The sequence below is a fragment of the Rhinopithecus roxellana genome, chromosome 15, assembly GCF_007565055.1.
Source record: "Rhinopithecus roxellana isolate Shanxi Qingling chromosome 15, ASM756505v1, whole genome shotgun sequence".
In the NCBI taxonomy this organism is placed as follows: Eukaryota; Metazoa; Chordata; class Mammalia; order Primates; family Cercopithecidae; genus Rhinopithecus; species Rhinopithecus roxellana.
Genome location: NC_044563.1, coordinates 70,772,704 through 70,798,648, shown reverse-complemented (window position 1 = coordinate 70,798,648; position 25,945 = coordinate 70,772,704). Strand labels below are relative to the sequence as shown.

At 49.5% G+C, this 25,945-nt stretch overlaps 1 protein-coding gene across 7 annotated transcripts in view; it reads left to right on the top strand.

Annotated features, from left to right (window-relative positions):
• The window catches only part of ST3GAL4 (ST3 beta-galactoside alpha-2,3-sialyltransferase 4), a 61,185-nt gene that overhangs the window by 10,003 nt on the left and 25,237 nt on the right, over positions 1–25,945 (top strand). The window contains exon 2 of one of the 7 annotated variants that reach the window (XM_030918270.1): positions 16,064–16,142. The exons of 4 other annotated variants lie outside the window; for them this stretch is intronic. The gene's annotated coding sequence lies outside the window, so the exon portion shown is untranslated. Of the gene's footprint in view, positions 1–16,063; positions 16,143–17,339; positions 17,403–25,945 lie in introns of those variants that run through there. 2 more of the 7 variants (XM_030918268.1, XM_030918273.1) reach the window with 2 other exon arrangements.

The window sequence follows — 25,945 nt, the reverse complement described above, 5'->3', positions numbered from 1 at the left end:
CTCGCAGCTTCCTGGATTTGGATGCTGGTTGGGCTGTGAGGACAGTCCCTGTCACTGGGACTAAGCACAGGTACGGAGAGGCTGAGATGGGCCCGGAGGACAGTGAGTGTTGTGTGGGTGCCGGGCCAGGGAGTGCCCTCCATGGGGCAGCAGGTTCTGCAGTACCCTCGGCCAAATGGCCACAGGCTTCCCTGGGGACACTCTCCAGGCCTGCTGGGGACACACCTGTGGGGCTCATTGGCATGGCTGGGTCTCCGGTCAGGAGCCGGACTCTTCCTGGGAGCTGAGTTTGCTGGACAGAAGGTGAGGAGCCCAGGGTTTCCCTTTCCTTGGCTTTGGGGGACGAGGTCCCTGAGGGCTGGCACAGCCACTCCCTGCCCCTTAGAGGCTCCGGGCTGCCAGGTAGATAGCTCCAGGGACCTGCAAGCCGACAAACAAAGTCTCCAGGAGCCAGAGCTGGGGTGGGAGGAACCCAGTGGGCCTGGGGGAGGTAAAGCATCAGCTGCTGCACCTGAGCCCGCCTCCCCCTTCCCCACCAGCCCTGAGGAATGGAGGAAGAGATCGCCCTGACTGGGGGAGCCCCTCAAGCCCTGGAAGCTGTATGTGGGCATGGGGTGGTGAGGAGGGGGCAGAGAGGAGGAGGACTGAGAGCTGGGTGTGTGTGTCTGTGTGATCTGGTTCCTGGGTGTCTGAGTAGGGACCAGTGTGTTTGTGCTGGAGAAGCCTGTGTAGGTTACTGACATGGGCAGAGGAGGGGGGCTTGCTTTCCTTACTCCCCCCTCCCCCGTCTTCACTGAGTCCTCATCTGGGGGCCCTGCTCCACTCTCCCTCCCATATGCAAGGCCCTCCCCTGGCAAATCTGCCTCTCCGTTGTTCAGCCCCTTTAACCCTGCTGGCTCCCAATGAAACTTCAGGTGTGGACCCTTGGACCCTCAGCTGCACAGATCCAGAAACATCCTTGTTCATCAAGTGCCAGGCTGACCATGGTGTCCGTCTCAGTGCCCAGCAGATGTTCTGGTGGGGGGAGGCGGGAGTGCAAGACCTGCCGAGTGAGGGTTCCTTCCGGGAGGAGGCAGGGTGAGCTCAGAAACCACTGCTCCAAAACACTTAAAAGCAGAGCTGTGAGCCCGAATTCAGAGGCTGTGCTGTGGGGCAGGGCTGGAATTTGTGGCACCTGTGTAGGGACTGCAGGGCTGAACATTGCCTTTGCTGCCCCTGCTTGGGGATTTTGGGGTACTGGGTTTGGATAGAGTGTGTCGTCTGCATAGGGACCACTGTTCTGGAAGTGGACTTTGCTCAGGTGTGGGGGGGCCTGCCTGTGGGGGGCACTGTGGTGGAGATGGAGCAACGCTCATGACAGGAGGCTGGTGTCTGGTCAGGCTGAGGGATCCATGTGCCAGCCTTTCTGCGAAGGCTGAATGGGGTGAAACTGGTCAGGGCCTGGTGCCAACTCCAGGAGGTGCTACACCCAGAAAGACAGAGAGATGGAGAGCCACCTCCCCAGGGGCCGCCTCCTCCTCCTCCTCCTCCTCCTCCTCCTCCTCCTCCTCCTCCTCCTCCTCCTCCTCCTCCTCCTCCTCCTCCTATCCCTCCTACCCTTCCACATGCCATTGCACCCCAGCAGCATCCCCTGAGGCTGGGCCATGGGTGATCTGAGTCAGGGCAGGGCAGAGTGGGAGTGGCAGTGCCTCTGCCTGTCTCCCTGGCAGCGGCAGGTCCTGTGTCACATAGAGACCAGGAGGGGTGAGTATGATTGTGGTAGTGGCGGGAGCTGTGGCTGAGGACCCCTCTCTTTGCTGGGCTGGGGCAGAGCTTGAATGGAGAGGGGCGGGCTGCCTTGTGCCTGGGAGGAAAGGACCAAGTGTCGCTGGCACCTTCCAGGTCCTGAGTGCTTGTTCTGTGCCCAGCCCCTGCTGAGGCTGTGGACGTTAAATACCAGGATATGTTTTGAGGCTCAGGACACCTCTGAGGACTTGCTGCTGTTACCCCCATTTAAAAGATGAGGACTCTGAGGCTCTGAGGTGCATAGAGTGTAGGGATTAAAAGTAGTTCTGGCTGAATTTTAGATCCTGGTTCACTATTTTCGAGCTTGGGACCCTCGATGTATTCCCTCTGTGCCTCAGTTTCCCCATCTGTAAATGAGAATGAAAGAGTACTCCCACATCTATTGGCTGAAAACTTCAATAAGACTACGCTTAGCAGGCCGGGCGCAGTGGCTCACACCTGTCATCCCAGCACTTTGGGAGACCAAGGTGAGTGGATCACTTGAGGTCAGAAGTTCGAGACCAGCCTGGCCAACATGGTGAAACCCCCATCTCTACTGAAAATACAAAAATTAGCTGGACGTGATGGTGCGCGCCTGTAATCCCAGCTACTTGGCAGGCTGAGCAGGAGAATCCTTTGAACTCAGGAGGCGGAGGTTGCAGTAAGCCGAGATCACGCCACTGCACTCCAGTCAGGACCACAGAATGAGACTCTGTCTCACAAAAAAAAAAAAAAAAAAAAAAGATTATGCACAGCAATTGCAGCACAGCCCCAGAGATGATTAAAAAGCGAATCCAGGGCCAGGCGTGGTGGCTCATGCCTGTAATCCCAGCACGTGGGGAGGCTGAGGCAGGTGAATTACCTGAGGTCAGGAGTTTGTGACCAGCCTGGCCAATATGGTGAAACCCCATCTCTACTAAAAAGAAACCCCTGTTTCTGCCATGCCACAGTGCCCAAGTCAGTGACCTGCTTGCAGTCGGCCCTTAGGCCCTGTGGCTTCTGTTTCTGCTGCCCTGTCCAGCCTCACGGTCTGGGGAGGCCTTGGGGTCCCCAGGCTGCACTGGGACAGGGGTATTATTCCACTAGCCCTTCTGTGGAGCAAGTAAGAAAGGAGTAATGTGACCTCTGTGGCTCTCCTGGGATCACACAGGTTAGTCCTCACTTTAGAGAGGGCTGGCCAGCTGTCCCAGACTTAGGAAGTGGGTACAGCTGGACAAAAAGTGGCTGGAGTCAACTCTGCAGAAGCCACACCTGCTCATGATAAGGATAGCCTTGTGAGTACAGGGGAAATGGCATGGAGAAAGACAAACATTGATGGGGTGGCTCTGCCAGCTTCCCCTGGGGTGCTTCTGCCAGATCTTTGCACTGTGCTGTTTTAACTTGGAGAAGAGAGGAGGAAGTTAGCTGCTCTGAATGATGTTGCTGCTAATCTCTACAACACTTTCCTGTAAATTAGGAAAGGGAATGCACCCCCCGACCTCTCTCTCCCCCGCCCCATTGGAGAAGCCCTGCACCAGAGCATACAGTTTGGCAAGCAGGGGGAGGGCTGCAGCCCAGCCTCACTTGCCACCCTGGCCAGGCCGTGATTGCTCAGGGTGCATACTGTGGCTGGTGCTCTGCCACTGCTGTTTCTGTCCTCAGGATAGGACACAGGTAGGCAAGTAGGGCCTGTCAGTGAGAGGCGCAGGGGATGCGTGTTCTAGGGTCTGAGATCGGCTGCTTCCATTTCAGTGATTGTCTTTGGAGCTACGTCATTTGCTCATACAACCTCCCTTCAAGATAGTGCCTCTCTTTCCTTCCTTCCTTCCTTCCTTCCTTCCTTCCTTCCTTCCTTCCTTCCTTCCTTCCTTCCTTCCTTCCTTCCTTCCTTCCTTCCTTCCTTCCTTCCTTCCTTCCTTCCTTCCTTCCTTCCTCCCTCCCTCCCTCCCTCCCTCCCTCCCTCCCTCCCTCCCTCCCTCCCTCCCCCCCCCCTCCCCCCCCCTCCCTCCCTCCCTCCCTCCCTCTCCCTCCCTCCCTCCCTCCCTCCCTCCCTCCCTCCCTCCCTCCCTCCCTCCTTTCTTTCTTTTCTTTTCTTTCTTGACAGAGCTTTGCGCTCGTCACCAGACTGGAGCACAGTGATGTGATCTCGGCTCACTGCAACCTCCGCCTCCGGGATTCAAGCAGTTCTCGTGCCTCAGCCTCATGAGTAGCTGGGATTACAGGTGCGTGCCACCATGCCCAGCTAACTTTTTTATTTTTAGTAAAGATGGGTTTCCCATGTTGGCCAGGGTGGTCTCGATCTCCTGACCTCAGGTAGTTGGCTCGCCTGGCCTCCCAAAGTGTTGGGATTACAGGCATGAGCCACCGTGCCAGCTGATAGTGCCATTTTTTAAAAATCCCTATTTACCCAACAGAAAACCTGAGACCCGGAAAAGTCATTCGCAGAAGTGATGGTCAGTCCAGAGCTCAGGCCCAAGTGTGAGACTTCAACATTTACATTCCTTATTTCTTCGTCTTCCTTTTTTTTCTTTTAATCAAATTATTAGTTGAAAATGTATCACACTCATCAGTTTAAAACAGTTAACAGTACAAATGGGAATATGAGCGAAAGTCACTCTCCAGCCTGCCCTCTTGAGAGGCAATAGCCTTGTTTTGCATCCTTCTGAGTACTCTATTCACATAAGATGTATCTGAATATGCATGTAATTCTTTTGTGAAAGTGCATTTGGAGATAAGATCACTGTTTTACACCTGCCTTTTACGTCTTAATATTATGCTTTGGAGCTCAGTTGACATCAGCATGCATCGATTTGCATCCTATTTTTCACAACTGCATAGTGTTTAGTTTTGTGTGCCTAATTTTTTAAAACACGTGCCTGTGCATAGATTTCAGGTTTCCGTCTTATACTGTTAGAAAAAGTGCTGCAGTAAAGATCCTAACAGGTAAGTCTCTTTGCAAATATAGGAAACTTTTCTGTGGAATAAGCTTCTGGCCACGGAAGCCCCAGGGTAAAGGGTATTTTGATAAATATTGTGAAATGTCTTCCTAGAAGGTGGCCTGGTTTTCACTTCCAGCATATGTCTGTGAGAGGTCTTGCTTCCCACACTCCCCCAGCACTATGTAGCTCAAGACTCTTGTTTTTTGCTGTTACTATTTATGAAAAATGGTGTCTCAACCACACTGGAAGTTTTAAATGTAGATAAATGTCTTATGTGCCATTTATATTTCTCTACAGTAAAGTATATATTCATAGCCTTAGCTTATTTTTAAAATATGTTCCTTCGTTGTTTGGGGAGGGGGGGTGGACTTGTGTGAGTATGTTATAGGCTAAAGAAATTAACTGATATGTTAATGTATGTACATATTGCAAATCACTTCTTAGTTTTTCATTCTTTTAAGTAAGAGCTTGCTTGCTTGCTCTCTGTATCTCACTTAACCTTTATGCGACTGTATTCATCTTTCATTATTTAGCTTCTGAATTTATGTTTTTTCAGTCTCCATTCTTTTTTTTTTTTTTTTTTCTTGAAATGGAGACTCGCTGTGTCACCCAGGCTGGAGCGCAGTGGCACGATCTTGGCTCACTGCAACTTCTGCCTCCCGGGTTCAAGCAATTCTCCTGGTCAGCCTCCCGAGTTGCTGGGACTACAGACATGCACCACCACGCCCGGCTAATTCTTGTATTTTGTAGTAGAGACCATGTTGGTCACGCAGGTCTCGAACTCCTGAACTCAATCAGTCCACCTGCCTTGGCCTCCCAAAGTGTCGGGATTACTGGTGTGAACCACCGTGCCTGGCCCTCATTCTTTCTTTATATCAAAATATTTCAAATATGTAAAAATTAATAAACAGACCTCCATTGGATAATCATCCAGATTTATCAAGTGTGAACCTTATCCCATATGATATTAGATATTTTTTACTTTAAGAAATAAAATATTACAAGTGTAGAACTAAAGATGTGCCACTATGATCTATTCTTCCCCATATTCCTTTTTTTTTTCTTTTTTTTTTTTTTTTTTTTGAGATGGAGTGTCGCTCTATCGCCCAGGCTGGAGTGCAGTGGCGCAATCTCGGCTCACTGCAACCTCTGCCAACCAGGTTCAAGCGATTTTCCTGCCTCAGCCTCCTGAATAGCTGGGATTACAGACGCACGCCATCTTGCCTGTCTAATTTTTGTATTTTTAGTAGAGACGGGGTTTCACGATGTTGGCCAGGCTGATCTCAAGCTCCTGACCTCGTGATTTGCCCACCTTGGCCTCCCAAAGTGCTGGGATTATAGGCGTGAGCCACCATGCCTGGCCTATTCTTTCATTATACACATAAGCAGACACTATTTACAAATGTACACAAACTTTGTGCTGTTTTTGGATTCATCCTTTATATATTTGCAACACTTTAAGCAGTTGATGTTACGTTTTCACATTGATCCCAGTTGGCCCATATGGATTGATTTCTTCAGTTGACATGGCTATATAGTATTCAGTTGCATGAATGTAGCACGCTTCTGTAGCCATCCCTCTCCTGAGGATAGTTAAGTTGTTTCCATTTTTTGCTCTTGTAGCACTGCTTAATAAACAGGCTTGAATGGGGTGTCTCGTACAAGGGAGGGTCACTCGAGGCTATGCCTGGAAATGCAATCACCAGATTGTAAGGTATGCACATCTTCAGCCTGACTACATATTGTGAAGTGCTCTTCTAAGCCTATGTATCAACTGGTACTCCTACCAGCAATGTGGGAGAAACTAAATTTGGTTTTAATCTGTATTCCCTGGTTACTAGTGAGCTTGAGCATCTTTTCTTATGTCTATTAGGTGTTTGAATTTATTCTGTGAATTGCCTTTTTGTGTTCTTTTTTATTCCTTTGATTGTTTTGGTGGTTGTTATGGTAAAATGCACAAGCACAAGGTTCTATTGACCATCTTAACCTTTTTTATGTGTATAGTTCAGTGGCATTAAGTACATTTAGAATGTGATACTATGCCGCCATCCATCTCCAGAAATCTTTTCATCTCGTCAAACTGAAACATCCTACCTGCTAGTCAGTAGCTCATTTCTTTTTCCCCTCAGCCCTTGGCAACCACCATTCTGCTTTCTGTGTCTATGAGTTTGACTGCTTTTGAGTACCTCCTATAAGTGGAATGATACAGTATTTGTCCTTTTGTAACTGGCTTATTTCGCTTTGCATAGCAGTCTTCAGGGTTGATACATGTTGCAGTGTGTGTCAGAATTTCTTTCTTTCCTTTCTTTTTCTTTTTTCTTTTGAGACAGAGTTTCACTCTTGTTGCCCAGGCTGGAGTGTAATGGCACGATCTCAGCTCACTGCAACCTCTGTCTCCTGGGTTCAAGCGATTCTTCTGCCTCAGCCTCCCAAGTAGCTGGGATTACAGGCGTGCACCACCACGCCTGGCTAATTTTGTATTTTTACGGGGTTTCTCCATGTTGGTCAGGCTGGTCTCGAATTCCCGACCTCAGGTGATCCGCCCTCCTCGGCCTCCCAAAGTGCTGGGATTAAAGGCGTGAGCCACTGCACCTAGCCCACTTTGGATTTTGTACAGCAAAACTCCTTAATATTTCCTTTACATGAATTTCCTTTCTTTTTCAGGCTGAATCATATTTCATCGTATGCATAGATCACATTTTGTGCATTCATCCATTGATGGACACTTGGATTGCTTCCCCATTAGCTATTGTGAATAATGCTGCTATGAACATGGGTGTGCAAATCTCGCTTTGATATCCTGGTTTCAGTTCTTTGGGGTATATACCCAGAAGCACAATTGTGGGATCTTATCTTGTCTCTTGTTTTCTCTTTGATTCCATGTTTTTTACTCTTTGTTTCATGGGAATACTGATATTATATATTCAAGTATTTGTTGATTACATGCACTGTACCTGACTTGTTCAAAGCCTGACATCTTGAGTACTGTGCACCCCTGTGCCTGCTGAGTCGTGGAGGAGCTTTGAGAGGGTCTGTTCTGGAGAGGGGGTGCTGCTCTTGAGACGGGGTGCTGCTTTGGAGATGGATTAATCGGGTGCTGACTCTAGGAGGTACTGCCTCTAGAAAGATGGGAGGTGGGGAGTGCAACTTCCCCAATTTTGCCTTTAACTTCAAATCCTTGGGGTGGGTGCATTGCTTTTCCTGGGACGGAGGGGTTCCGGGGAGCCCCCGACCAGGACCTGGAGCAGGTCCACACAGGCACTGGATTTGTCCTTTACTTTGGGCCTGGGCTGCACTCTTGACTTCTACCTCCTCACACTGGCTTCAGCTTTCTCACCCTGAGGATGGAATTCAAAGCCTCTGCCCCTCCCAGGCAGACACCAAGGTATGATTTTCAAGTGGTTGGTGTCTTGTGACTGGCAGCTGATAAACGGGTGATACAATGTTTCTATACAGGAGTCTGCAGTACCAGGCTGCAGGGGCAGATGCAGGGGTAGCCTGTGGAGCCCGAGGGTGGGAACAGAGAGCGCCTTTTGCTGTAGGTGGAAGCCTGTCTGGCTCCTTTCCCTCAAAGGTCAGACAGCCTGAGAGATGTTTCCATCCTCTCATGCATGGCTCTGAGGCAGTTAGCTGGTCAGTTACTCACTGTGCTCTCTGCCGACTCTAATGAGCCAGGAAGCCTCCCCATGCCCAGGCGTGCCGTGATCACAGTGTTCAATGATGGGGTGAGGCTGCAGTGTCCAGCCAGGGGCTGTGCCACAGAGGCCAAAGGATATCTGACCTACTGTCACTGCCTCTTCCATTCTGTTCCACTGGCACTGGGGCGATGCCATCCGATGAACAGATCCATTTATTAGTTTAACATGTTTGTATTGAGAGCCCACTGGGTGCTGGGCACTATTGTCGACATGGGTGATAAAGCAACAGGCAAAACAAGAGAAACATTTTTGCAAGCAGGGGAGGGGACCTGCAGTGTTGGGTGTGTGGAGTTGTTGCTGGGAAGTAGAGAAACTGAGTAAAGAGCTGGACAAAGAAGCCAGGCACAGTGGCTCACCCCTGTAATCCCAGCACTTTGGGAGGTTGAGGCTGGCGGATCACTTGAGGTCAGGAGTTCGAGACCAGCCTGGACAACATGGGGAAACCCAATCCCTACTAAAAGTACAAAAATTAGCTGGGTGTGGTGGTGCATGTCTGAAATCCCAGCTACTTGGGAAGCTGAGGCATGAGAATTGCTTGAACCCGGGAGGTGGAGGTTAGAGTGAGCCAAGATCACACCACTGTACCCTAGCCTGAATGACAAAGCAAGAGTTTGTCTCCAAAAATAGAAAGAGAGAGAGAGAAAAGGAAAGCTGGATGAAGAGAGATAGCCAAGCCCATGTCTAGGGAAAAGCATTCCTGACTGAGTGAACAGAAAGTACAAAGCCTCAGAGGAGGGAGCATGCCCAAGTAGCCCCCCAGACCTGGTGAGGCTGGTTCATGGAGCAGCCTCCATGGAGAGGAGTTAGGCAAGGAGGGAGGAGGTGCTGGCCAGTAGACCTCGTGTGTCTCTGTGGGTCAGAGCAAGGACCCGGACTCTCCCCATGAGTGAGAAGAGGAGCCCATGGAGGTTTTGGAGCTGAGGAGGAGTTTTACAGATGACCGGTCTGTTCTGGGGACTTGCAATTAGTGGACCATCTGTATCCGAGTGGCGTCTAACCCTGTGGGAGAACTCCCCAGCGTGCTCTCGCTGTACCTGGCAGTTGTACTGATTACGTTAACTGCACAGTCTAGCCTGAGTCCCCTGTAGAACATGGGCAGTGGACACTAAACCGAGAGGAATCGCTGTGGGTTGGCAGACACAGTGGAGACTCACTCCTGGACAGGCTGTGGAATGTGTGGAAGCAGGTACAGCCCAGGCCGGCGCTGAGGTTCAGCAGGGAAGCCAGAGGAGTCTGTAGCCTTGGAGACCTGGCCTATAGCAGAGAGAGTGAGTCCGTGCCAGTGGTGGGATGTGGCTGCAAAAAATGGTCAGATTCATGGAAGTCTGGTGTCCAGCTGGCAGACATTAGTGATCCCACAAATAGAGCTGTGTGCCTTGAACATGCACTCCAGAGCTTCCAAAGAGCGCCAGGGCTGTGGGGGCTAGAGACTGTGTCTCGTGTGGAAGCGTGACTGAGAAGGGGCTGGACAGGCTCTTTGTCACTGCAGAGCCTCTGAAGGACTTGGATATGCTCGAAGCCCCTTCCCCTAATTGCTGTATAGGGCAGGGTGGACATCCCAGGGATCATGGAGACTAGGGAGCCAGTCTGCACAGGATGGTTTTAGAAGAACCTGTAGGGGCCAGGCGCGGTGGCTCACGCCTGTAATCTCAGCACTTTGGGAGGCCAAGGCAGGTGGATCACTTGAGGTCAGGAGTTCGAGACCAGCCTGGCCAACATGGTAAAACTCTTGTCTGTACTTAAACAATACAAATATTAGCTGGGTGTGGTGGCGGGTGCCTGTCATCCCAGCTACTCGGGAGCCTGAGGCAGGAGAATTGCTTGAACCCAGGAGGCAGAGATTGGAGTGAGCCAAGATCACGCCATTGCACTCCAGCCTGGGTGACAGAGCAAGACTCTGTCTCAAAACAAAAACAAAACAATAAAAAAACCCAAGAAGCTGTATGGTGTGGGGGTTTGGGGTGTGTTCTGGGCAGAGGAGCCAGAATTCCAGCCCCAGCTCCACTCCTCATGAGCTGTACAACCTGGGCCCGTTACTGACCCCTTTCTCACCTTAGTTCCCTGGCTCCACAATGGAGATAATTATCATGTTGAACCCACCGGGTCGAGATCTTATTTAATAATTGCACAGCCCTTAGAAGCATCTAGCACAGTGGTCCTCAGCATTTGGAAATGTCTGGAAACATTCTGTCACACCTGAGGAGTGGGATTTCCTACTGGTGTCTAGTGGGTAGAGGCCAGAGATGCTGCTAAACATCCCATAATACACAAGACAGACGCCGCAGCAATGAACTATCTGGCCCTCAAAGTTAGTAGGGCAGAGATTGTGAGATCCTGATTCCTTTTTTTTTTCCTTTTTTTTTTTTTGCCCCCAGCCATGAGTAAGAGATCCTGGTTTCACACAAAGTGGACGTGCAGTATGTTGTTTCAGTTGTTAATTTGCCATGCAATACATCGTTATTCACATATTATTGTTTGTCAAATGTCTGTAAAACATCTGCCACATTCTTGGCAGTTTAATAGAACCTAGAGATATAAAGAAGTTCCTGACCACAGAGGTCATAGCCTCACAGGCAAGATAGGAGAACACAGAATTATATAATATGAAATTACATTATATCATAGAGCATATTCTATAGTAAGTTACTCCGATTGGCTCTTGGTATTAAAATGTCTTCAGTTTCAGAGGTCACAGGATAGTGTGCAATACTTGAAAGCCAGTAATGATATAAAATAAATTACCTGTGTGAAAGAGAATTTTTCAGGCACAATAATATTTTCAAGAGTTTATTTGTGTGAGAATTGAATTGGGAAACAGAAAACCAAAAGAGGTGTAGTGGCCCAATGACAAAGTTTCAGACGCAGGTGTTCGGAGGGTGAATGTAAAAAGCAAAATAAAGAATTTATTTGATTTAATTGGTTGCAATTACAAAATTGCTTTGCTTGGTTTACCTTGTTGGAAGTTTCCTAGTCACATAACCATATGTTAGTTGGCTGCTTATGATTGGCTGAAGTTTTATTTGTGTCAACCAGAAGCATTTACCATAAATAACCCGTTAAGATTTGATTATGCTGTCTTTTAAGCAAGGTTAAGGCTGTTGTGAAGGCGTCATTGGTTTTGTTTGGTAAGGAATTTTTCAGGCCTGGTCTCCAAATTGTGCTTTAACAGTTCCTTGCTTTTGGTTACTCTCTTAGCAAGCTGATAGTGTGACTAGATGACACAGCGTTATTCTCTGTTACCACCACTGATGTAGTCGCTGGGACAGAATCAGGTAGATGTTCTTGTTGTCATGATCAGCAGGTAGGTTGGGGATCAGAATTCCTTGGCCACAGTTAGCAGTTACATAGTCAGTGTTGCTTTCCTCAAGTTGGATGAGCCTCATGGTAATCATTTGATATTTGAGCAGCTGTTGGAAATCATTTAGAACCCTTGAGAGAATACAAGGCACCAGGGGGGTAAGCATAATAATTAAAGGAGAGTAATAGCCAAGGATTGAAAGATTCCTCTGAGCAAAGATTCCCAGGAGCCAAGACTTAACCAACTGAGTGAATCAGTGGAGGACACAGTGCCCATGTCATGAAAAACTCATGTGTGTTCTTTAAGGTTTTTAAGATTTTCGGTAATACCTGATTTGTTCACATAAAAACGACACTTTGTTTGTTTGTTTGTTTGTTTGTTTGTTTTTGAGATCGATTCTCACTCTGTTGCCCAGGCTAGAGTGCAGTGGCGCAATCTCAGCTCACTGTAACCTCCACCTTCCAGGTTCAAGTGATTCTCCTGCCTCAACCTCCCGAGTAGTTGGGACTACAGGTGTGCACCACCACACCCGGCTAATTTTTGTGTTTTTAGTAGAGATGGGATTTCACTATGTTGGCCACGCTGGTCTTGAACTCATCACCTCAGGTGATCCACCCACCTCAGCTTCCCAAAGTACTGGGATTACAGGTGTGAGCCACCAGACCTGGCCAACAACAACTTTTTTTTTTTTTTTTTTTTTTTTTGAGATGGAGTCTCACTTTGTCTTGCCAAGGCTGGAGTGCAATGGTGTGATCTTGACTCACTTCAGCTTCTGCCTCCTGGGTTCAAGTGATTCTCCTGTCTCAGCCTCCTGAATAGCTGGGAATACAGGCATGTGCCACCACATCCAGCTAATTTTGTATTTTTAGTAGAGACAGGGTTTCACCATGTTGGCCAGGCTGGTCTCGGACTCTTGACCTCAGGTGATCCACTTCCCTCAGCCTCCCAGAGTGCTGGGATTATAGGCATGAGCCACGCGCCTGGCCAACTACAACTTTTTACCAATTAGGGAACAAGGTCTCCCTTTTTGAGCAGTTAAAGTAGCAAGAAGTCTTCTATTGTACAGTACTACTGAGGCCAATTTATTCATCCCAGATTGTACCGCTTAAGATAATTCGAAGTGTCATTTAAACTTTTTTTCAGAAGTTGGTAAAATTTAAAATATTAATTGATTTTTTTCAATTCAGACACTCTCAACTGAGAGAAAAGGGTTCTTACAGAAGTATGAAATCTAGAACCCCTTCATAAGATTGTGTCTGGGATATTATGATTCTCTTTTGTGAGGGGTCATTTTATGTACAAATGACTCAAAGTTAAGGATGTGTATGGCAGTTGAAGAGTCATATCTAGTCATTTTAGGTAGAAGATAGCCCAAACCACAGATCCAGACTGGCTAGGTGAAACACCTTTATGTATGTTGTTGCTGCATAAGATGAATAATTCAGTGTTATTGATAGAAAGGGTCAAAGTGGATCCTATTACCCACCAGTTGAGGGTGATACAAATGTCATGGTTACTCTTGGTCACAACTGCATCTGCACAGTGCCACGTTGAATGGTTATGGTTTCAATTGGAGTAGGAACAAAAAACATTTTTTGAATTTGATAAAATGACTGTATGCCATCATCAATTAGGGATGATTGGTTTTCTTTTTCTTTGAGACGGAGTCTTGCTGTGTCACCCAGGCTGGAGTGCAGTGGCGTGATCTTGGCTCACTGCAACCTCCACTTCCCAGGTTCAAGTGATTCTCCTGTCTGAGCCTCCCCAGTAGCTGGGACTACAGGTGCCTGCCACCAGGCCCGGCTAATTTTTTTTATTTTTAGTAGAGACGGGGTTTCACCGTGTTAGCCAGGATGGTCTCAATCTCCTGGCCTCGTGATCTGCCCGCCTTGGTCTCCCAAAGGGATGATTGGTTTTCTTTCCAAATATGACCTGAGCATTGATCTGTCCAATAAGCAAGATTATTATTTACTTTATATAGTGGATCTATTGAGGCATACAATTTTCCTGTAGCGTTTCCATTGAACCAATGTCTAGTTCTAGTAAGTTCTCTGATGATATGGTTGAGGCTTTCGTGGTCATGTTCTGATTTTATATGTGTCATATATAGGAGTCTAGTCTTCATAATCTGTGTCAAACCTAAGAATTTGATTACAGAGGGATTCTGGAACACTGCTTAGATTAGGCCCAGTTCCATTCATGTTTTCTGTGCATAGAGATAAGTTACCGTTCATGACATCAATCATCGTTGTGGGCCATCCCTTTGCCTCTATTGCTTCTTCCCATTGCTACCCTGGTTGATCATAAATATTAGCCAACCTGCCAAGGGAAGAATACCAACCCTTTTCATAATGCCATTTTCCTGAATTGCTCACTCAAGTGTGTATGGGAACAGGTTCTAATATTAGTTTTGATTGTTTCCATTTGTCTAGAGGATGACGTAGCCAGCAGTTGCTTTGCTTAGTAGTGAGAATGGCTTCGTGTTGAGCAGTAGATCTTAGAGGATATTCAGTTTAAATAATGAAATTCCCTAACAAAAATAAAAGTGTGAACATTTTGTGCTAAAACCAAACAAAAACAAGTCTGAGTCAATGGAAGGGAGCCACATGGAGTCTTGTTTCATTGTCTTGGGAAAGCTGTGTCTATTTCGTGATATCATCTACTTTTTTTTTTTGAGACGGAGTCTCGCCCTGTTGCCCAGGCTGGAGTACAGTGGTGCGATCTCGGCTCACTGCAACCTCCGCCTCCCAGGTTCAAGCGATTCTCCTGCCTCAGCCTCCTGAGTAGCTGGGACTACAAGTGCGCACCACTGCGCCCAGCTAATTTTTGTATTTTTAGCAGAGACAGGGTTTCACTATGTTGGTCAGGCTAGTCTGGAACTCTTGACCTCGTGATCCTCCCGCCTCAGCCTGCCAAAATGCTGGGATTATAGGCATGAGCCACTGTGCCCAGCCGATATCATCTACTTTTATGGAAGAATTTCTCTTGGGGATCCTTAATTTTATTTTTATATTATTATTATTATTATTATTATTATTATTATTATTATTGAGACGGAGTTTCTCTCTTTTTGCCCAGGCTGCAGTGCAGTGGCACAATCTCAGCTCACTGCAACCTCCGCTTCCCGGGTTCAAGTGATTCTCCTGCCTCATCCTCCTGAGTAACTGAGATTACAGGAATCTGCCACCACACCTGTCTAATTTTTGTATTTTTTGTAGAGATTGGGTTTCACCACGTTGGCCAGGCTGTTCTCAAACTCCTGACCTCAGGTGATCCACCTGCCTCGCCCTCCCTAAGTGCTGAGATTACAGGCGTGAGCCACCATGCCCGGCCAGTATCCTTAATTTTAAATCACATGTGGGTTGACAAGTCCGAAAGTCTAAGAGAGCTCTCATTAGCTGTGAAACATGTACCCAAGGTTCAAGATCCTGACGTTTTACTACGGTGAGAATAGTAAGAAGAAACTGGTATAGTCTCTTTCAACAGGGCTCAAGGGCAGTTGTTCTCTGCTGTCTTTTACAAAAGAACTAGTCTTGGCTGGGCACAGTGACTCACGCCTGTAATCCCAGCACTTTGGGAGGCTGAGGCAGGCGGATGACCTGAGGTCAGGAGTTTGAGACCAGCCTGGCCAACATGGTGAAACCCCATGTCTGCTAAAAATACAAAAATTAGCCAGGCGTGGTGACGCATGCCTGTAATCCCAGCTACTTGGAAGGCTGAGGCAGGAGAATTGCTTGAACCCATGAGGTAGAGGTTGCAGTGTGCTGAGATTGTGCCATTGCACTACAGCCTGGGCGACACAGCGAGACTGTCTCAAAAAAAAAAAAAAAAAAAAAGACCCAGTTTCCAGATTCCAGGTCACAGAAGGTGGGATCATCAGTAGGCAGGTCACAGAAAGCCTCCTTCACCTGGTGGAATATACTTTGGCATAATACATCAAGGCCTTGCAGGATTGAGTCGTATCAGAGCCAACAGTACATTGGATAAATGAAGTTCTATTATGAAAGGCACAAGTCGTTCAGTGTTTATTTCGTGAAGGGCCACTTTGTGTGTTCCCCTAGGGGTTGATGTTCTTGCCATAAAGGTCGGTGGTAATTATTTTGGCCAAGATAATCCAGTTGACTCTGTTAATTTAGCTCATTTTAGTTTTGTGATGCCATTTCTCCATTCAGCCTTTCCAGAAGACTGAGAGTGATAAGGGCAATGATAGTGCCATTAGGTCTGTAAACTCTTATTTGGTGGATGACCTGTCAAATAAAGCGAATTGCCCTAGCACTAGAGACCTCCTCAGCAGGTAGGTGGGATTTCATCTTTCTGGAACCTGAGCGTCTCCAAAGAAGAGCTGGCTCATAGAGCTTCCCTGACCGGTGACCTCTTCTCTCCAGAGCTCTTTGCCCCAGCGGTATCTGCAGGAATGGAGGGAGTTGGCCAAAGCAGAGAGATTTTTACTCAGCCCCCATCCAGGTGAGCACACAACAGCCTTTTGTGCTTGGGCTGATGCGTGCATTTCTGTCTCTACATGCATGCCTGGAAGTGTGCAGATGAGTGTGTGAGAGAGGGTATATGGCCACGCATCCTTGCATAGACAAGAACATGGAGTGCACTTGTGCATGTGCACAGCCCCTCCCCACCCCAGGCCTGCTGTGGTGCTGCCCTGCCCCTGGCCCGGAGCTTGCCTCTGTTGGTTTTGAGACCCTGGCTTTGCACTGTGGCTTTGCTTTGCCTTAGAGACCAGCTGCTCCCCTGCTGTGGTCTCTCATAGTGGAGACTGATCCCTGGCCACCCATTCAGCTGCCTGAGAGCCCTGGGCCCATTGTTCATCCCCCGCCTCCCAAAACAGAGGTGTGTAGAGGTTCCCTGCCTGGAGTCCCAGCCCTGCCAGGGTGGAGAAAATGGGCACCAGTTACTGTGACGCATTCCAGCTCCATATGGATTTGGTTTGACAACAAAGCTCCCTCTGTGTGTTCCCAAGCCCCTTACATAACCGGGGGCTGTGGACAGAGGAGGAAAGGAGGAGGAGGTGGAGATGGGAACCAGGAGACACCAGGATGGGATGGCTGGAAAGGACACAGGGACCAGGAGGAGAGGGCAGGAGATGAGGGCCAGAGAGGAGGAGAGAGTGGGAGCAGGAGGGGAAAGTTCTGGTCTTGACCTCCCGGTTCTACCTCCTGCTTCCTGAGGAGGGGAGGGTGAAGTCCAGCCACTGACCTCTGCTTGTGGATGCTTTGTCTTCTTTTCTTTGGACCTTTCTCACCAGTCCTGGAAGAGCTGAGGAGGGGGCTGTGGGACCTGTCTGGGGTGAGGTGAGGTCAGGTGTTGGGCTGGACTTCGGAGGCTGGTCCTTGGCCCCAGCTTGTAACTGAATAAATGCCATTAGAAGGGGAATCAGTTCCTGGCTTCCATTGCCTCCAGCCAGGTGCCAGCCCTGGTTCCAGAACCCCTCTGACCACTCCTCTTGTGGTGCTCAGGAGGGCAGAATAACTGCAGCTTGTCCCTGTGCCCTGCTAGGCTGGTCCAGGGCCCCCTCCCAGCCCACTCATCCAGGGATGCAGCTCTGGCCTTGACCCACCCCCATCAGAGGGCCTGTGGCCCTGATCACCTCACTCCCCACTCCGTGATGAGACGTTCTCTGCTGAGCATCACTGACCCTGCAGCTGTCCAAATAGAGCAAGAAGCGAATGTTCTCTTTGGGGCACAGCTGGACTGGCAGCCCTGCAGGGTCAGGTGAGCTGCCAGGCCTTGGTGTGTTCTCGGGGGTGGGGGTAGGAGGATCCTGGGCCACGATCCCTTCAGCTTCTCCTGGGCTGAAGGAAACAGCCACGCAGGGGTGGCCAGGAGGATTCGGGCCAGGGGGCGCTCTGAGCTCTCCCAGCTTCGATTGGGGCCGGGACCCTGGGGGATGTGACCCTGGGGGGCGTGCTCTCCTGGGTGTTCCCAGGCTCTGTGTCTGACTTGTGCCTCAGTGTCTGGGTTTTCTGGCACCAGGCTTCCTTAGGAAGAGCCTCTGGTCGTGCACCAGCCCTTAGGGTGGGTCTTATCCCAGGCTGCAGGGGACTGAGGGCCGAGCTCTTCCACCTTGAGAATAAGGATGGTTCCTCAGGGCTGGGAGGAGGAGGAGGCGCTGGCCAGGACCTTAGATTCCCCAGGGCTGGGGTTGGGGCCTCCCAGAAGATGGAGAAGCCAGGGTTCAGGCACTTGGCATGACCCCTGGCACCGCCTTCAGTTGATTTAGTGTCTCTGCCCCGGGGTATTCCATGGGACCCTGGGCTGGCTGCTGTGTGCAGAAGGGGGTGTGGGCCATAGCCCAGACCTGCTGAACAAGTTGTAGGCTCTGGAAGCCTCTGTCCCCAGGCAGTGACCAGGCCGTGACAGGCCTGAGTCTGTCCCTCCCATCACTCCCCCAGGTATGGGTGCAGATGACCGTGAGATTGCTAAAGCCTCAGGGCTTGAGCCCAGAAAGTGTGAGCAGGCTGGCGGGGCAGCTGGAGGAAGGCCTCGCAGGTTCCCGGATTTGGGTGCTGGTTGGGCTGTGAGGACAGTCCCTGTCACTGGGACTAGGCACAGGTGCAGAGAGGCTGAGACGGGCCCAGAGGGCAGTGAGTGTGTGTTATATGGTTGCTGGGCCAGGGAGTGCCCTCCATGGGGCAGCAGGCTCTACAGTACCCTTGGCCAAACGGCCACAGGCTGCCCCAGGACACTCCTCAGGCCTGCTGGGGACACACCTGTGGGGCTCATAGTTGTGGCTGGGTCTCCGGTCAGGAGCCAGAATCTTTCTGGGAGCTGAGCCTGGCTGGGCAGAGGGTGAGGAGTCCAGGGTTCCCCTTTCCCTGACTTTGGAGGAAAGAGGTCCCTGAGGGCCGGCACAGCCACTCCCTGCCCCTTAGAGGTTTTGGGCTGCCTGGTGATAGCTCCAGGGACCTGCAAGCTGACAAACAAAGTCTCCAGGAGCCAGAGCTGGGGTGGAGGCTCTGGGCTGCCTGGTGATAGCTCCAGGGACCTGCAAGCTGACACAGTCTCCAGGAGCCAGAGCTGGGGTGGGAGGAACCCAGTGGGCCTGAGGGAGGTAGAGCAGCGGCAGCAGCTGAGTCCAGCCTCGGCCAGCCCTGAGGAATGGGGGAAAAGAGTGCCCCGGCTTAGGGGGGCCCTCAAGCCCCGGAAGCTGTATGTGGTTATGGGGGGTGGGGGCAGAGAGGAGGAGGTCTGAGAGCTGGGTGTATGTGTGTCGGGGGGTGAGTGTGTGTGTGTGTGACTCAGTGTGCCTGAGTATGGACTAGTGTGTTTGTGCTGGAGAAGGCTGTGTAGGTTACTGACATGGGAGGGCCTGTGTGAGCAGAAGGGAGCGGAGAGCTGCTGGAAGGGGCTCTCTGTGCCATCAGGCTCTGAGTGTGGATGCAGCTCTGCCTGTTCAGGCAGATTCACTGGAGGGGCTACTGCGCAGAGCCTGGGCCCTGGACACCTAGAAGGGCCCCTCCTCCCCTCGTCTTCCCTCCCTCATGGCCCACCTTTACTCTGAGGGGGTGGACTCCCTGCTGGGGACAAGCTGGAGAGGAACTCTCTTGGCACCTTCTCTGTTCCCAGGGACAGGCTGCTGCAGGTTGGAGGGCTTGCTTTTCCTGCCCACCCTCGTCTTCACCAAGTCCTCATCTGGGGGCCCTGCCCCACTCTCCCTCCCAGTGCAGGGCCCTCCCCTCTGGCAAGCCTGCCTCACTACTCCCCGGCTCAACCCCTTTAACCCTGCTGGCTCCTAATGGGACTCATGGGACTTCAGGTGTGGACCCTCAGACCCTCAGCTGCACAGTTCCAGAAACTTGTTTATCAAGCGCCAGGCTGACCATGGTGCCCGTCTCAGTGCCCAGCAGATGTTCTGGTGGGGGAGGCGGGAGTGCAAGACCTGCCGAGTGAGGGTTCCTTCCGGGAGGAGGCAGAGGAAAGGGGTTTCTGAGCCCAGATCTCCGATGCTCCAAGGCACTGAAAACCAGAGCTAAGAGCCTGAATTCAGAGGCTGTGCTGTGGGGCAGGGCTGGAATTTGTGGCACCTGTGTGGGGACCGCAGGGCTGAACGTTACCTTTGCTGTCCCTGCTCGGGGATTTTGGGGTTTGGATACAGTGTGTCACCTGCATAGGGAGCACTCTTCTGGAAGTGGACTCCGCTCAGGTGTGGGGGGCCTGCCTGTGGGGCACACCATGGACAGGAGGCTGGTGTCTGGTCAGGCTGAGGGATCTGTGTGCCAGCCCTTCTGGGAAGGCTGAATGGGGCGGAACTGGTCAGGGCCTGGCACAAACTCCAGGAAGTGCTACCCCCAGAGAGAGAGAGATGGAGAGCCACCTCCCTAGGGGCCTCCTCCCCATCCCCTTCCACATGCCACCACACCCCAGCAGTGTCCCTTGAGGCTGGGCCGTGGGTGGATCTGAGTCAGGGGCAGGGCAGAGTGGGAGTGGCAGTGCCTCTGCCTGCCTCCCTGGCCGTGGCAGGTCCTGTGTCACATATGGACCAGGAGAGGTGAGTATGACTGTGGTACTAGTGGGGGCAGTGGTTCAGGACCCCTCTCTTTGCTGGGCTGGGGCAGAGCTTGAATGGAGAGGGGCTGCCTTGTGCCTGGGAGGGGAGGGCCAGGTGCCGCTGGCACCTTCCAGGTCCTGAGTGCTTGCTCTGTGCCCAGCCCCTGGTGAAGCTGCAGACGTTAAATACCAGGATATGTTTTGAGACTCAGGACACCTTTGAGAACTTGCTGCTGTTATCTACATTTAAAAGACAAGGACTCTGAGGCTCTGAGAGGTTAAGTACCTGTTTCGGGTCACCTGGTCAGTTTCTGAGCTCCAGACGGCTCATCCCAAATTTCATGGGTGCATAGAGTATAGGGATTAAAAGAAGTTCTGGCTGAATTTTAGATCCTGGTTCCACTATTTTCAAGCTGTCTGGTCTTAGGACCCTCGATGTAGTCCCTCTGTGCCTCAGTTTCCCCATCTGTAAATGAGAGTGAAAGAGTACTCCCCCATCAATTGGTTGAAAACTAGAGTGAGATTATGCACAGCAGCTGCAGCACAGCCCCAGGGATGATCTAAAAGTGAATTCAGGACAGGACGTGGTGGCTCAGGCCTGTAATTTCAGCAGTTTGGGAGGCTGAGGTGGGAGGATCCCTTCAGCCCAGGAGTTTGAGGCCACCCTGAACAACATAGTGAGACCTCGTCTCAACAAAAAAAGTGAATCCAGTGGTGTCACTCTTTGTTATTAATGCCCTCCGGTGACATTCATGACACCCAAACGTAGAATCTTAGCTGTTAGGGTGGCCTGTGACATCTATACCATGTGTCCCCATGGCCGCCCTGGCACTCCCTCTCCTTCCTGGCTGTCTACCATTGCATGGGACTCGCTGCCTTGCACCCAACAAGCTCAGGGTGGTCTTGGGCACTTCTCTCAGTCTGGAACCTTCTGTTGCCTACCCCATGTTCCCATGGCCGCCTTTCATGTAGGCCTCTGGTTTATAGCCAGCTCCTCGGAGGCATGGTTCTAACCCCCCATTGGCTAAGGGCTGGCCCTTACTCTCTGCCCCCATGCCCTGTGTTAGTGGTCCTGTGGTTGTCATTGTCCCGTCATCTCCACCATATCCTGTTTGCTGTCTGTCTGTGTCCCCCAAGGGTGAACGCCATGAGTGCAGGCGTGTCACCCTGTTTCTCTCCTGCCACGGTGCTCAAGTCAGTGCCCTCCCTGCTTTCATTCCACCGGCAGGCCTTGTGGCTCCTGTTTCTGCTGACCTGTCCAGCCTCATGGTCTGGGGAGGCCTTGGGGTCCCCAGGCTGCGCTGGGACAGGGGTATTATTCCACTAGCCCTTCTGTGGAGCAAGTAGGGAAGGAGTGATGTGACCTCCGTGGCTCTCCTGGGACCACACAGGTTAGTCCTGTGGGTGACCTCACTTTAGAGAGGGCTGGCCAGCTGTCCCAGACTTAGGAAGTGGGTATAAAAGTTGACTGGAGCCAGCTCTGCAGAAGCCACACCTGCTCATAAGAAAGATATCCTTGTGAGTGCAGGGGAAATGGCATGGAGAAAGACAAACACCGGTGGGTGGCTCTGCCAGCTTCCCCTGGGGTGCTTCTGGCGATGCCCAGGCCTGTGCACACCCAGATCTTTGCACTGTGTTCTTTTAACTTGGAGAGGAGAGGAGAGGAGGAAGTTAGCTGCTCTGAATGGTGTTGCTGCTAATCTCTACAACACTTTCCTGTAAATTAGGAAAGGGAATGCACCCTACCCCCGCACAAACCCTGCACCCTGTTGGAGAAGCCCTGCACCAGAGCATACAGTTTGGCAAGCAGGGGGAGGGCTGGAGCCCAGCCTCACTTGCCACCCTGGCCAGGCCATGATTGTGCAGGGTGCATACTGTGGCTGGTGCTCTGCCACTGCTGTTTCTGTCCTCAGGGTAGGACACAGGTAGGCAAGTAGGGCCTGTCAGTGAGAGGCGCAGGGGATGCGTGTTCTAGGGTCTGAGATCGGCTGCTTCCATTTCAGTAATTGTCTTTGGAGCTACATTGTCTGCTCATACAACCTCCCTTCAAGATAGTGCCATTGTTTAAATCCCATTTACCCAGAAGAAAACCTGAGACGTGGAAGGTCGTTCGCACTCACTCACAGCAGTGATGGTTGGTCCAGAATTCATATCCAAGTGTGAGATTTCAGTATTTTTTTTTCCTCCTCTCTTTTTTAAATCAAATTTTATTTGAAAGGGTATCACAGTCACCGGTTTGAAAAAGGTAAGCAGGCCAGGTGTGATGGCTCACACCTTTAATCTCCGCCTTTTGGGAGGCAGAGGCAGGCGTGTCAGTTGAGCCCAGGAGTTTGAGACCAGCCCGTTCAACGTGGTGAGATCCCAGCTCTCCAAAATTTCCAAAACCAGCTGGTCGCGGTAGTATGCGCGTGTGGTCCCAGCCACTGGCGAGGCTAAGGTGGAAGGGTTACTTCAGCCTGGTGGGTGGCTGCAGTGAGCCGAGATTGGGCCTCTGCTCTTCAGTCTGGGCTTATACAGAGCAAGACTGTCTCAAAAAAAAAAAAAAAAAATTATAAAGGTAAACAGTACAGATGGGGATATGAGCATAAGTCACTCTCATTCCAGACTTCTGGTCCCCAGGACTTTTCTCTTGAGAGGCCATAGCCTTTGTTTTGCATCGTTCTGCGTAAACCTGTTCGTGTACAGACGTATCTGGGTATGCATGTAACTGTTTTGTGAAAGTGCATTTGGAGATATGGATATCATTGTTTTGCACCCATCTTAAGTTTTGATACTGTGGATACTATGTTTTGGAGATCAGATGATACCAGCACTTTGCATAGGTTTGCACCCTCTTTTTCACAGCTGCATAGTGTTTCCTTGTCTGTGAGTAGATTTCAAGTTCTTTCCATCTTAAGCTCTTAGAAAAAGTGCTGTTGAAGATCTTGATAGACAAGTCTCTGTGCAAATGTAGGAAACTTTTTAGAATGAAGTTCTGGCCATGGGCCAAATTCCCTCCGCGAGGTGGCCCTAGTTTTCACTTCCTTGTACATCTGTGAGAGCTCAGGCCCCTTGTGTTCCGCTGTTATGATGAGTGAAATATGATGTCTCCATCACGCTGGAATTTGTAGATGTAGATGACCATAGTTTCTTATTTGCCATTCATTTCTTTACATTCAGGTAAATATTCATGTTATTTGCCTATTTTATTTTATTTTATTTTATTTTTTTGAGACAGTCTCGCTCTGTCTCCCAGGCTGGAATGAAGTGGCTCAATCCTGGCTCACTGCACCCTCCACCTCCTGGGTTCAAGCAGTTCTCCAGCCTCAGCCTCCTAAGTAGCTGGGATTACAGGCACCCACCACCACGTGGGCCTGGCTAATTTTTGTATTTTTAGTAGAGGCGGGGGTTTCACCATGTTGGCCAGGCTGGTCTCGAACTCCGTATCTCAAATGATCCACCTACCTTGGCCTTCCAGAGTGCTGGGATAACAGGCGTGGGCCACTGCGCCCAGCCCTTTGCCTATTTTTAAATTAGGTTTCTTGTTTTTTTTTTCTTTCTAATTTACGTGAACATGTTATAGGCTCAGGGAATTTACTGATATGTATAGGTTGCAAATGTACTTTAGTTTTTCAGTTGTCTTTTTTTTTTTTTTGAGAAGGAGTTTTGCTCTTGTTGCCCAGGCTGGAGTGCAATGACACGATCTTGGCTCACTGCAACCTCCACCTCCTGGGTTCAGGCGATTCTCCAGCCTCAGCCTCTTGAGTAGCTGGGATTACAGGTGCGCACCACCACGCCTGGCTAATTTTTGTATTTTTAGTAGAGACGGGGTTTCACCATGTTGGCCAGATTGGTCTCTAACTCCTGACCTCAGGTGATCCGCCCGCCTCGGCCTCCCACAGTGCTGGGATGACAGGCGTGAGCCACCGTGCCCGGCCTCAGTTGTCTTTTAAGTGTTGCATTTGTCTCCTCTCTACTCCTCCCTCTCTCTCGTGCACTTGCTGTCTCACTTAAATTTTATGTAGATGAATATATTCATCTTTCTTTGTTTAGCTTCTCAATTTATATTTCTTCACTATCTCTATTAATATGAAAATATTTCATCTATATAAATATTAATGTAACAGACTTGCATGTGATAATCTGCCAGGTTGAACAAATGGGAATATTATCTCTCATATGACGTTAGATTTTTCTCCTTTAAGAAATAAAGTATTACAAGTATAGAACCAAAGACATGTCCCTGTGACCTCTTTTATGCTTCCCAATCTCCCCAGAATATAATTATCACTTGAAGTTGGGTGTATACCTGTATTTTATTCTTTCATCATACACACAAGCACACACTGTTTACACACATAAATAGTATTGTTTTGGACTAATACTTTGTTTTTGCAACACCTTTTAACATAAGTTTTTACTTTTATTCTTTTATTTAAGACAGGATCTTGCTCTGTCACCCAGACTGGAGTATAGCGGCGTGATTGTAGCTCACTGCCACCTCCCATCTCCTGGGCTCAAGTGATCCTCCCACCTCAGCCTCCTGAGGAACTGGGATGATGACAGTCATAAGCCACCAAGCCCAGCTAAGTTGTTTATTTTGTTTTTTAGTTTTTAAATAAAGATGAAATCTTGCTGTGTTATCAAGGCTGGTCTCAATCTCTTGGGGTCAAGCAATCCTCCTGCCTTGGCCTCCCGAAGTACTGGGATTACAGGCATGACTTGAAAAAGTTAATATTTATGTCTTCAAGTTTATCCCAGTTGACCCATATGGATTGACTTCTTCAGTTTACGTGGCTATATAGTATTCAGTTTCATGAATGTAGCACAGTGTATCTAGCCATGGCTATCTATACTGATGATAGTTGTTTCCAGTTTTTTTTGCTATTGCAGCACTGCCTGATAAATATCCTGGAGTGGGTTGTACTTATATACTTCAAAAGGGAATTACCAGATTGTAAAATATGCGTATCTTCAGCCTCACTCGATATTGTGAAGTGCTCCTCTAAGCCTTTGTGTCAATTTGTACTTCTACCAGCAATGTGGAAGGAAATGATCCTTGGTTTTAGTCTGTATTCCCTGGTCATGAGTGAGCTGCAGCATCTTTTCATATGTCCATCAAGTGTTGGGGTTGAATCTGTGAATTGCCTTTTTGCGTTCTTTGCTTTGTTTTTTTTTTTTTTTAATTCCTTTGATTGTTTTGGTGGTTGTTATGGTAAAATGCATAAGCACAAGGTTATATTTACCATCTTAACCGTTTTTGTTTGTATAATTCAGTGGCATTAAGCACTTTCAGAATGTGCTACCATCCCACCATCCATCTCCAGAACTCTCTTCATCTTGCCAAACTGAAACATCCTACCCGCTAGTCAAAAACTCCTCATTTCCGTCTCCCCCCAGCCCTTGGCAGCCACCATTCTGCTTTCTGCGTCTATGAGTTTGACTACTTTGAGTATCTCTTATAAGTGGAATGATACAGGACTTGTCTTTTCGAGACTGGCTTATTTCACTTTGCATAGTACCTTCAAGGTTGATCCATACTGGTAGCAGAATTTCCTTTCTTCAGGCTGGATAATATTCCATTGTATGCACAGACCACATTTTGTTGATCTGTTCATCCACTGATGGACACTTGGGGGATTGCCTCCACATTAGCTATTGCGAAGTCAGTAATGCTGCTATGAACATGGGTGTACAGATATCTCTTTGACATCCTGGTTTCAAATATTTTGGAAACATACCCAGAAGTGCAATTGCTTGATCCTGTCCTGTCCCTTGCTTTTCCCTTT